Source organism: Bubalus kerabau, unplaced genomic scaffold (genome assembly GCF_029407905.1).
Source record: "Bubalus kerabau isolate K-KA32 ecotype Philippines breed swamp buffalo unplaced genomic scaffold, PCC_UOA_SB_1v2 scaffold_70, whole genome shotgun sequence".
Taxonomy (NCBI): Eukaryota; Metazoa; Chordata; class Mammalia; order Artiodactyla; family Bovidae; genus Bubalus; species Bubalus kerabau.
This window is the reverse complement of record NW_026577924.1, coordinates 285,426-294,913: the sequence shown is the minus strand read 5'-3', so window position 1 is coordinate 294,913 and position 9,488 is coordinate 285,426.

The window sequence follows — 9,488 nt, the reverse complement described above, 5'->3', positions numbered from 1 at the left end:
TTTCAAAGCATTTGGGGAGAGGGGGGTAGAGGAGGAACCTCTTATTTCACTAAATAAAAGGCAACACTGTAAGAAGAACTGCATCTTAATTATCTTTTATTTTCAGCGACATCCTTGCAAGCCTGCCCACTTAAACTTTTACATCACTTTCTTATCTTATTACCTCTATGTTGTGGTTTGGTACTTCAAACAAACACTTTTTTTTTTCCTTCTTCTTATGGAGGAAGAAGATGGTATTGATTTGCTTAAAAGTACGGATTGGGGGGAAAAAAAAGGATGGAGGGAAATCATTATCTTGAGGAGTAAATGGTTCTTAATAACAGAACTACGGATTTATCCATCCCTTTGACTGTTAGCATGCCACTAAAGGCTAAAAGAAGGCTCAAGAGGGAGGTTAACATCCCCCTCGTCAAGTGTTTGTTTCCTTGCTCCTGCGGTATTGGCTTTGCCAAGTAACCCAATTCCCGTACATAAACGTTACAGGTCTCTCCAAACTACTTCTATAAAATAAGATATTGTTTGACCAATCTTATCGAGCAGTCATTTATTTCTATAGCTGCTGGTCTGCTCTGCTGCTCTGTCTGCCTACATTCAGAAGGGAACAAAAATTCAAAATTTCATTTATTCTGGGCCCAGAACCAGACCTTTTGTCCTTCCTAGATATTTTGCAACTTCGAGTTGACTCCTCTGCCTAAATTAGTGGCATATGCTTTTGTTCTTTTAAGAAAGAAAGAAAGAAAAAACCACCCCTTATTCTCTTATTGAGGAAGGCAACTAATTCTGAAAAAGGCCTCTAGGAAGATGTTAAAATGTCTTGAAATGTTTAACAGAACCTTATTTCAGAGGCTATGGATGAACCTCCCCGAGGTACCCCAGGGCAAACACACGGAGCGTCCAAGGGGGCAGAGGGGAAAGCCTCGAGGAGGAATATGCAGACTTTGCAAAACTGACGGGAGGGAGGAGAGGGGACAACTTTCAGGACTAGAAACAGGAAGCAGTCCAGATGCTGCGATGCCGCCCGCACCCCCGCACCCAGCCCTCCGTGCATCGTCCTCCCCGCAAGCAGCCGCGTGCTCCACCCACAGCCCCCAGTGGCCCGGGAGCGCCACACGCCCCTGCGGCGCCGACCGAGCCCCAGGGCTGGGCCGAGGGCGGCGTGCAGGGAGCGCGGGCCACACTCGAACCGGTTGCTCGACGCAGATTCGGGACCGAGAGGGTTAATCCAGTCCGCGCGCACAGCCCGCCCAGCGCCAAACTCGGGCTCCCCCGCTGGCCCGCCACCCACCCCGAGAAAGCCCGGAGACACCCCTCCACAGCACAGCGCCCAAGGCTTTTGTTTTGTCGGAGACGAGAATAACGATCCTTGAGGAGGAGGTGCCACAGCTGCTCGTGGCTCTTCGGCACAGGCTTAGACCGAGGAGCGGGCAGCCGCCGCGGCACCTCCTCAGTCCCCACTCCCAAGTCCTTTTCCCGCTGAGCAGGACAGGAAGTGGCCTGCACGACCCGGGGCTCACCTCACACATCGGGGCCGGGCTCCCGGGGGGCTGCGGCGCCGGCCGGGGGCAGCCGCAGTTCCCTCAGGTAAACAGAGCCAGCGAGGACCACCAGCGTGCGCCTCCGAGCGACCGAGAGCTTTCGCGATGGCCGCGGCACATGCGCACGCACGTACGGCGCAGGCGCGCTGCGCACACTCGGCCGAGCGCTCCTAGTTTGAGCCCAGCTTCTGGATACCCGTCTGCAGGTTTCGTTGCTCTTGACCTCGCGCCGAGGCTGATGCCCGGCCCTGTCCTGCTCCGGCGGAGTCGTTCCGCGCTCTGGAAGCTTTTCTTAAATGCCCTCAGTCCCCTTTGCAAAGCTCTCCCTCCCTTCCCTGCTGAGACAGTGCAGCGACTCTCATCACTCAAGCCTGGAACGCTATTACTGAGAGACCACCAAAACCTGTTTGAGAACCAGCGTGCCCCCTGGGAACCCGGGGATTGGAATTGATTAAGAGGCGGGTGCTGAGAGTGGTACTGGGTGCAGATAGAGGTAGTCAGCTTTCATATTGCAGAGCTCCAGGCTGAAGCAGCAGAGCAGATACCCTCTTTACCAACACCCACTTTAGTGAGCAGGTGGGGCTTGAGGTTATTGGTGACATGCCCCATCTTCTGTTCTTTGAGAAATGTTTCTTCTCTCTTTTTCTTCGTAAGTGATTTAATTTTTTTCTACCTAAGCTATTTCAGAACTTAAAGATTCCTTAGAAATCATCTAAACCTAACCTCTCATTATTCAGACGTGGAAAAGAATGGTCCAGAAAGGTTAAAAAGACTTAGCCAAAGCCAGGCAGCGTTTTAAGGGCTGAGTCTGGATTCACTCATTCCAAGCCAAAGCTGTTACCTTGGCCTCTATCATTTTACCTACCTTCCTTTCTCTTCCTTTCCCTCCCTTTTCAACCTAGACTTCACAGGCATCATTTTGTTCTATGGTAGCACACAGGACTTAAAGAAATACTTTGATCTTGTAGCATAGTATGACTGTACTTAAGGTTCTTCAACTGTACACTTGCTTAAAATGGTGTATTTTAGTATAATCTTCTGTCTGAATCTTTGCCACCCCATGTTAGGAGACTGACCAAAAACAGCTATATAATCTGTGGTTTGTCCAAACCCTTGGGACACATCTCTGTGGCCTCTTTAATTATAGGCAACTATTTTTACAAAGAAAAGTGGAAGTGTTAGTCCCTCAGTCGTGTCCGACTCTTTGTGAGTGATCCAATGGACTGTAGTCCACCAGGTTCCTCTGTCCATGGACTTCTCCAGGCAAGAATACTGGAGTGGGTTGCCATTCCCTTCTCCAGGGGATCTTCCCGACCCAGGGATGGAACCCAGGTCTCCTGCATTGCAGCCAGATTCTTTACTGTTTGAGCCACCAGTGAAACAATCTGTTTTAAAGATGCTCCCTAAATGATAATAAATACTGAGCTTAGACAGTCATAAATATCGTTTAATGTCAGAAGATGAGCTATGCGAATTGCACCATAAAGGGGATCTGAAATGACATTTTCAATTTCGTTAATAAATACTAATGCAGTAATACTTTCTAAAAAAAAAATAACATTGATCCATAGGCTGATTCTTATCAAGTCATTGTGTCTTGTGGAGCCAACACTGCCTCTACTGAAGGTGAGTGAAGCAGCTAAGAGCATTTATGAAAAGCAGTATAGACCTGCTTCGGGTACTTCTAGATCCCTTGTACCTTCAGATCCTCTAGAGATGTGCTGCTCTCACATTTTTATGCAATTTACACATGGTCTTGTGAAAACTGTCAGGCATAGAACATATCTTGGCTCCTAGTGGGAGGTGGGAATGATGTAGAAATTATCGTTGAATGTATCAACATGATCACATCTCAGAAATAGACCACTGAGTGAAAGAAGCGAACTACAAAGTATGTAAATTATGATAGCTCTTTAAAACAGTCACACTGTTTACAAGGCCAAACATGTATATATAATAAGCATAAAAAGTGGACAAGTAGGCAGTACACTGAATTTTATGACAGTGGATGCCTCTAGGCAGGCAGGGTGGGAAATGAGACCTGGGCAGCATGTAAAACAGTCTTCAACTCTTAATCACACACATGAAGCAAAATGTTAACATTTTTAAAAATCTCTGCAGGGAGAAAAGGGTGTTTCTTAGGCAAGTCTGTAAACTTTTCTTTATGGTTGAAATGTTTCCTTTAAAAATAATGTTGAGGGACTTCCCTGGTGGTCCAGTAACTAAGATTCCACCCTCCCAATGCAGAGGACCTAGGTTTAATCCCTGGTCTGGGAACTAGTGAAAGACAGGGAAGCCTGGAGTGCTGCAGTTGATGGGGTTTCAGAGTCACACACGACTTAGCGACTGAAGAACAACTGGGAACTAGATTCCACAAACTGCAACTAAAGATCCAAGATCTTGTGTGCTGCAACTAAGATCCAGTGCAGCCAAATAAATATTTTAAAAAGGAATTTTAAAAAAAAATTTTAAATGAAAGTAATGTTAAATTTTCAAGGACATTGAGCCAATGTGCTCACCGTGAACACAATGTGAATGGTGGTGTTCACTGGGGGATCAGCAGTCACACTGATGAAGGGCTGAACAAGGAGAGGTCCAGAGGATGCTAGTTGAGAGGATCAATGAAAGGGACCTTATTTTCAGGGATAAAAATATTCAGATCTAACAGGGATAAAGTGTCGGGCTCTCTTTAATCCCATCTTTCTTTCATTCAATGTTATAACCACCAATAGAAAGTCTTTAGGGCTTCCCTGGTAGCTCAGGAACTTCACCGAGACCCAACACTCTCCCAGGGAGTTGTTAAAACTGGTCTCTTTCTGGATGAACCCATTTTGAAACCATCCATGTTAACAGTTAATACATGGTAATTGAGTATTGCATCTACTTACCTCCCCCAGGCCTCCACCCCTGCAAAAGTCTTTGTTTATTCATTTTACGTACAACCTGATCATAAAACATACAACCATACTTAAAACCACTGGGATGGAATTCAGACAACATAAGTTTCAATTTGGCCACTTACTGATCCTTTGTCAACTCTAAAGAAAGCAGCAACCTCTATGAGCTTTACTTTTCATTTTCTTTTTAAACGGGAGATATACGAATGCTGCCTATTTCAAAACAATGAAACAATATAAACATAGGGTTTACATTTATTTACCTTGGAAGAGAGTACATTTTTATGTATTTTAGAGAATGTGAGATAATGAGAAAAGTCTTCTTTTTTGAATTTGGTTAGCTGCTGCCCATAAGAACTGTTTTACACTTCCCAGATGTCCCTTCTGAAATGTTGTTTTTCTCCAGCATTAGTTTATAGTTCTATACCAGTAGTTATTTCTACATTGTACTTTCAAATCCTCCTCATTAGATTTCTTTTTTTTTATTCTTGCATTCTCACTCTGCCTCTCATTACATGGTAGATGCTTCATAAATTTCATTAATGAAATTAGACCAGATTGAAAAATTCCCCAAATTTGGAGTTATCCTTATTCAGGCATGCCATCTGCTGGTTCCCTGGTGTATCTGTTAGTCGGCCTGAATTCCTTAACCCAATAAATTACAATTCATGTGGAAGCATTGCTGAGTTTGTGTGTTGGGCAATTTTCCCACGTTCTTTCACTTCCTGTGTGCAGGTGCTATTCTTTCACTGAACCTCTCCAGAATTGTTTTTCCTGCAACCTTCTTTTACCTGTTGGCCACTCTAAAAACCCGGAGAAACGGAGTTTACGTTTCAGAACCCCGGAGTGACCAGAACGATATAACTGGGCATGCTCAGTAGGTTGGCCTGATTTGAACATACTTACAGCTTGAATGGGGGCATTTAATGCTGTTTGTTTCAGGGTTGGCTGCGTATTCGTCCTGGCACTCTATTGAGAGATGGCAGCCTTTCCCACCCTCTGGGCCCTCCCACTTTTCCATTTTGTCCCCGTGCCCAAATTTGGAGCCAGCCCTCCAGGATCTCCCAGCCAATCAAGAGACCACACATTGTTGCCTAAGAGACCCCGGATGCCAGCGAAAAGATTTATAGGTAGTGATTGGCCTACTGGAAGGGGTGGGGGCTAGACAGAGTCACAGAAACAGGAGCTATGGCAACACCAGCGCTAGAGGCTTGAGGAGAAAGACTTGAAGAGAAAGCCCTAAAGAGGTGAGAGCAGTGATCGCTGCATGAAAAAGATGGAGACTCTTTTGAGAGCTCTTCTCTCAGGTCCTCCTGGGCTTCTCACGAGGCTTGGCAGTGACCCCGGGAATTACATTTTGCTGTGTATTAGCAGTTAAATGACCAGGTGCATCGTATATATGAAATTAACAACCAACAAATAATTACTTCTGTGCTTATCAAAGCACTAGGTCTTTGCATTGTCTTATAGTTTCTCTTTGTTTCCACCTAGTTGAATATAAGATGAATTCATATTTAAATCTAGATCAGATCAGATCAGATCAGTCGCGCAGTCGTGTGCGACTCTTTGCGACCCCATGAATCGCAGCACGCCAGGCCTCCCTGTCCATCACCAACTCCCGGAGTTCACTGAGACTCACGTCCATCGAGTCAGTGATGCCATCCAGCCATCTCATCCTCTGTCGTCACCTTCTCCTCTTGCCCCCAATCCCTCCCAGCATCCGAGTCTTTTCCAATGAGTCAACTCTTCGCATGAGGTGGCCAAAGTACTGGAGTTTCAACTTGAGCATCATTCCTTCCAAAGAAATCCCAGGGCTGATCTCCTTCAGAATGGACTGGTTGGATCTCCTTGCAGTCCAAGGGACTCTCAAGAGTCTTCTCCAACACCACAGTTCAAAAGCATCCATTCTTCGGTGCTCAGCCTTCTTCACAGTCCAACTCTCACATCCGTACCCTATTTCCTGATCATTTCCTGGCAATCTCTATTTCCTTCTCTGATGATACTGCAGCGTACAATGGGTGAGCTGTGTGTTAGTGGAGAAACTCAACCGTGTTCTGCTCTGTAAACGCCAAATAAAAACCCGATTATCCTGAGTCTAACCCCAATGTTCGGTTCCTAATGTTGAGTTGTACCTTCTTTGCCACTAGCTTTCATCCTTAAACCACCTCACCTCCACTATTGTGTTCATTCATTCCGCTGATTGAGACAAGGTTTTATTGAGCACCTACTGTGTACTACTGAGTTTAGGATTCAGGTGAGCACATTCAGAAAACCACATTAGCAGAGAAGCACCAGTTTTGTACCACATTCTCTGATCTGAAGTTCAGTGTGTCTGTACAGATAGTGCATGAAGGGAGAGGAAGGAGGATGAACCAAAAAGGTAAATTCATGGTGCACCTAGATCAGCATGCTAAGGATTCTGTAGCCATTACTGAGTCTCTGAAGGTTTTTGAGCTGACAAATGACAAACAGACCTTTAAAAAAAATGCTTCCCTGAATAGAGTAGTGGTTAGCCAAAGTTGGGGAGGAGGGAAGTGTGGAGATATTGATCAAAGGGTACAAACCTTCAGTTATAAAAGGAATAAGTTCTAGAGACCTTATGTACAGCATGGTGACTATGTGGTGATGGTGGTGGTAGTTTAGTCGCTAAGTTGTGTCCCACTCTTGCAACCCCATGGACTGTAGCCCACCAGGTTCCTCTGTCCATGGGATTCTCCAGGCAAGAACACTGGAGTGGGTTGCCATTAACTTCTTCAGGGGATCTTCCTGCCCAGGGATCATGGTGACTATAGTTAATAATAATATATTATATACTTGAAATTTACTAGAAGAGTAGATCTCAAGGGTAATCACACACACAGAAGCACACACATGCACACACACGCACACATGCACACACACACAGTAACTATGGGAGGTGATGGATATGTTACATAGTTTGATTGTGGTAAGCATCCCACAATGTGTACATATACTAAAACATCACCTTAAATATATACATTTTTTTTGTTAAAAAAACCCTCTTGTAGTAGACTGTAATCTCCATTACAGGCAAGACTTGTCTTTATACCTGTAATACAGACCTAATAAGTCTTTAGTGAAGTTGTGCAATGGTGACAGTGTGAAGAATGGCTTTGAAGATGGGATTGGAGGTGTGTTACCACTGGAACTTGACCAGAGGACCTAGCCTTGCCTTTAAGCATGACACTAGAAGCACACACTGGGGGTAAGGGCCAGAAGCCCTTTTTCTTCCCCTTCATCCAAAGAAAAATTAAAGGGGAACATGCAAGGACAGCCATTAAGGGGAAAGAGGTCATGAAAAAACAACAGCCAGGTTTGTATGTAGAAGGAGGGAAGGCAACTTGCTTTGTCTTGTAATTTTTTGGTATGTTGTATGAAAGCGTCTGAGTGGTCTATACTGTGAACCAGTGTGGACATGCAGATATGCACACTGCCCATCTTCTAGAGTGGACAGAGGAAAAAAACTGTAAAAGGATAATGACAAAAACCAGGGCAGGATACCTCCATATGCCTGCTTTAGGAAGACTATTACCAAGAGGGTTCTTTTGCTCAGCCAGGCCCATCTCCTGAAAACCAAACTTTACTCAAATTGATTTGAAAAAAAAGCCTAATTCAAATGATTTCTAGCTCTGAAGAACCAGGAAGGGAAAAAAAAAAACAACAGCAAAACCTTAGGGAGGACCTGGAAAAACTACTTTGTCTTAATCAGAAATCGTGCTTAGAATCAGTCAGGTTGTTTTCTACTCAAACTGGGAAAAGAGAGTTTCTGAGCTTACAACAGAAGGTTTTAACCTGGTATAAGCAAAATGTAATGTTAATATGCGGAGAAGGCAATGGCACCCCACTCCAGTACTTTGCCTGGAAAATCCCATGGATGGAGGAGCTTGGTAGGCTTCAGTCCATGGGGTCACTAAGAGTCGGACATGACTGAGTGACTTCCCTTTCACTTTTCACTTTCATGCATTGGAGAAGGAAATGGCAGCCCACTCCAGTGTTCTTGCCTGGAGAATCCCAGGGACGGGGGAGCCTGGTGGCTGCCGTCTGTAGGATCACACAGAGTTGGACACGACTGAAGTGACTTAGCAGCAGCAGCAGCAATGTTAATATGAATTTTTCTAGGGAGAAGATTCATAGTTTTCATCATATCCTCAAAGAGTTTTATAGGCCTGAAAAAAATAAAATAAAAGATGGAAAACAATTGGTTTAAGGAATTCCCTGGCAGTCCAGAGGTTAGGACTCTGTATGTTCATTGCTGAGGACCAGGGTCAATCCCTGGTTGGGGACTAAGATTTTGCAAGCCGAGTGGCTTAGCCTAAACAGATAAATAAAAATTGTTGTGTACACACAACTTCAATCAATTTAAATAGAAGAAACATCAACCATGAATAAATAGCAATAAAAAAGGAAATATGTGATTTTTAACTGAGCAGATCTAGACTCAGTGACCATGCTTTATATATTTGCCTGCTCATGTGTATTTTTATAGCAGCCAATTAATAATACTGTAATGAAATCATTTCTTACATCTTTGCAACTTAGCTGTTAGGAGCTAAGAATGTGAGGGCTCATCTGAACCTCCTTTATTTCCCCTTATTCCAGTGGAGTGGTATCAGCAGGCAACTGCAGGAAGACATTATCTATGGTTTAAAACCCTGAGGCTTTCTCTTCAGCTCTAATTTAAACCTGAGAGGGAATATTACATGTCAAGTGAGAGTCACAAAATTTCAGATCTAGCATTTGGGGGAATCCTCTGTAAGTCCAAAACTAACGGTTAATTAAAAAAAATTGTTTTTATTTATTTGGCTGTTCCAGGTCTTAGTTGTGGCATGTGGATCAAAATATTGTCCGGGTGAATTCCCTGGTGGTCCAGGGGACCTGGGTTCTATCCCTGGTCAGGGAACTACATCCCACATGCCCTAACAAAGACCTGGCTCAGCCAGATAAATAAATAAAAAGAAATCTTTTTTTAAATTGTCTTATATTTGTTGCTATACTTTTTGGAGCCCTGGGTCAGGCAGGCAAATCCTGTGCAGGC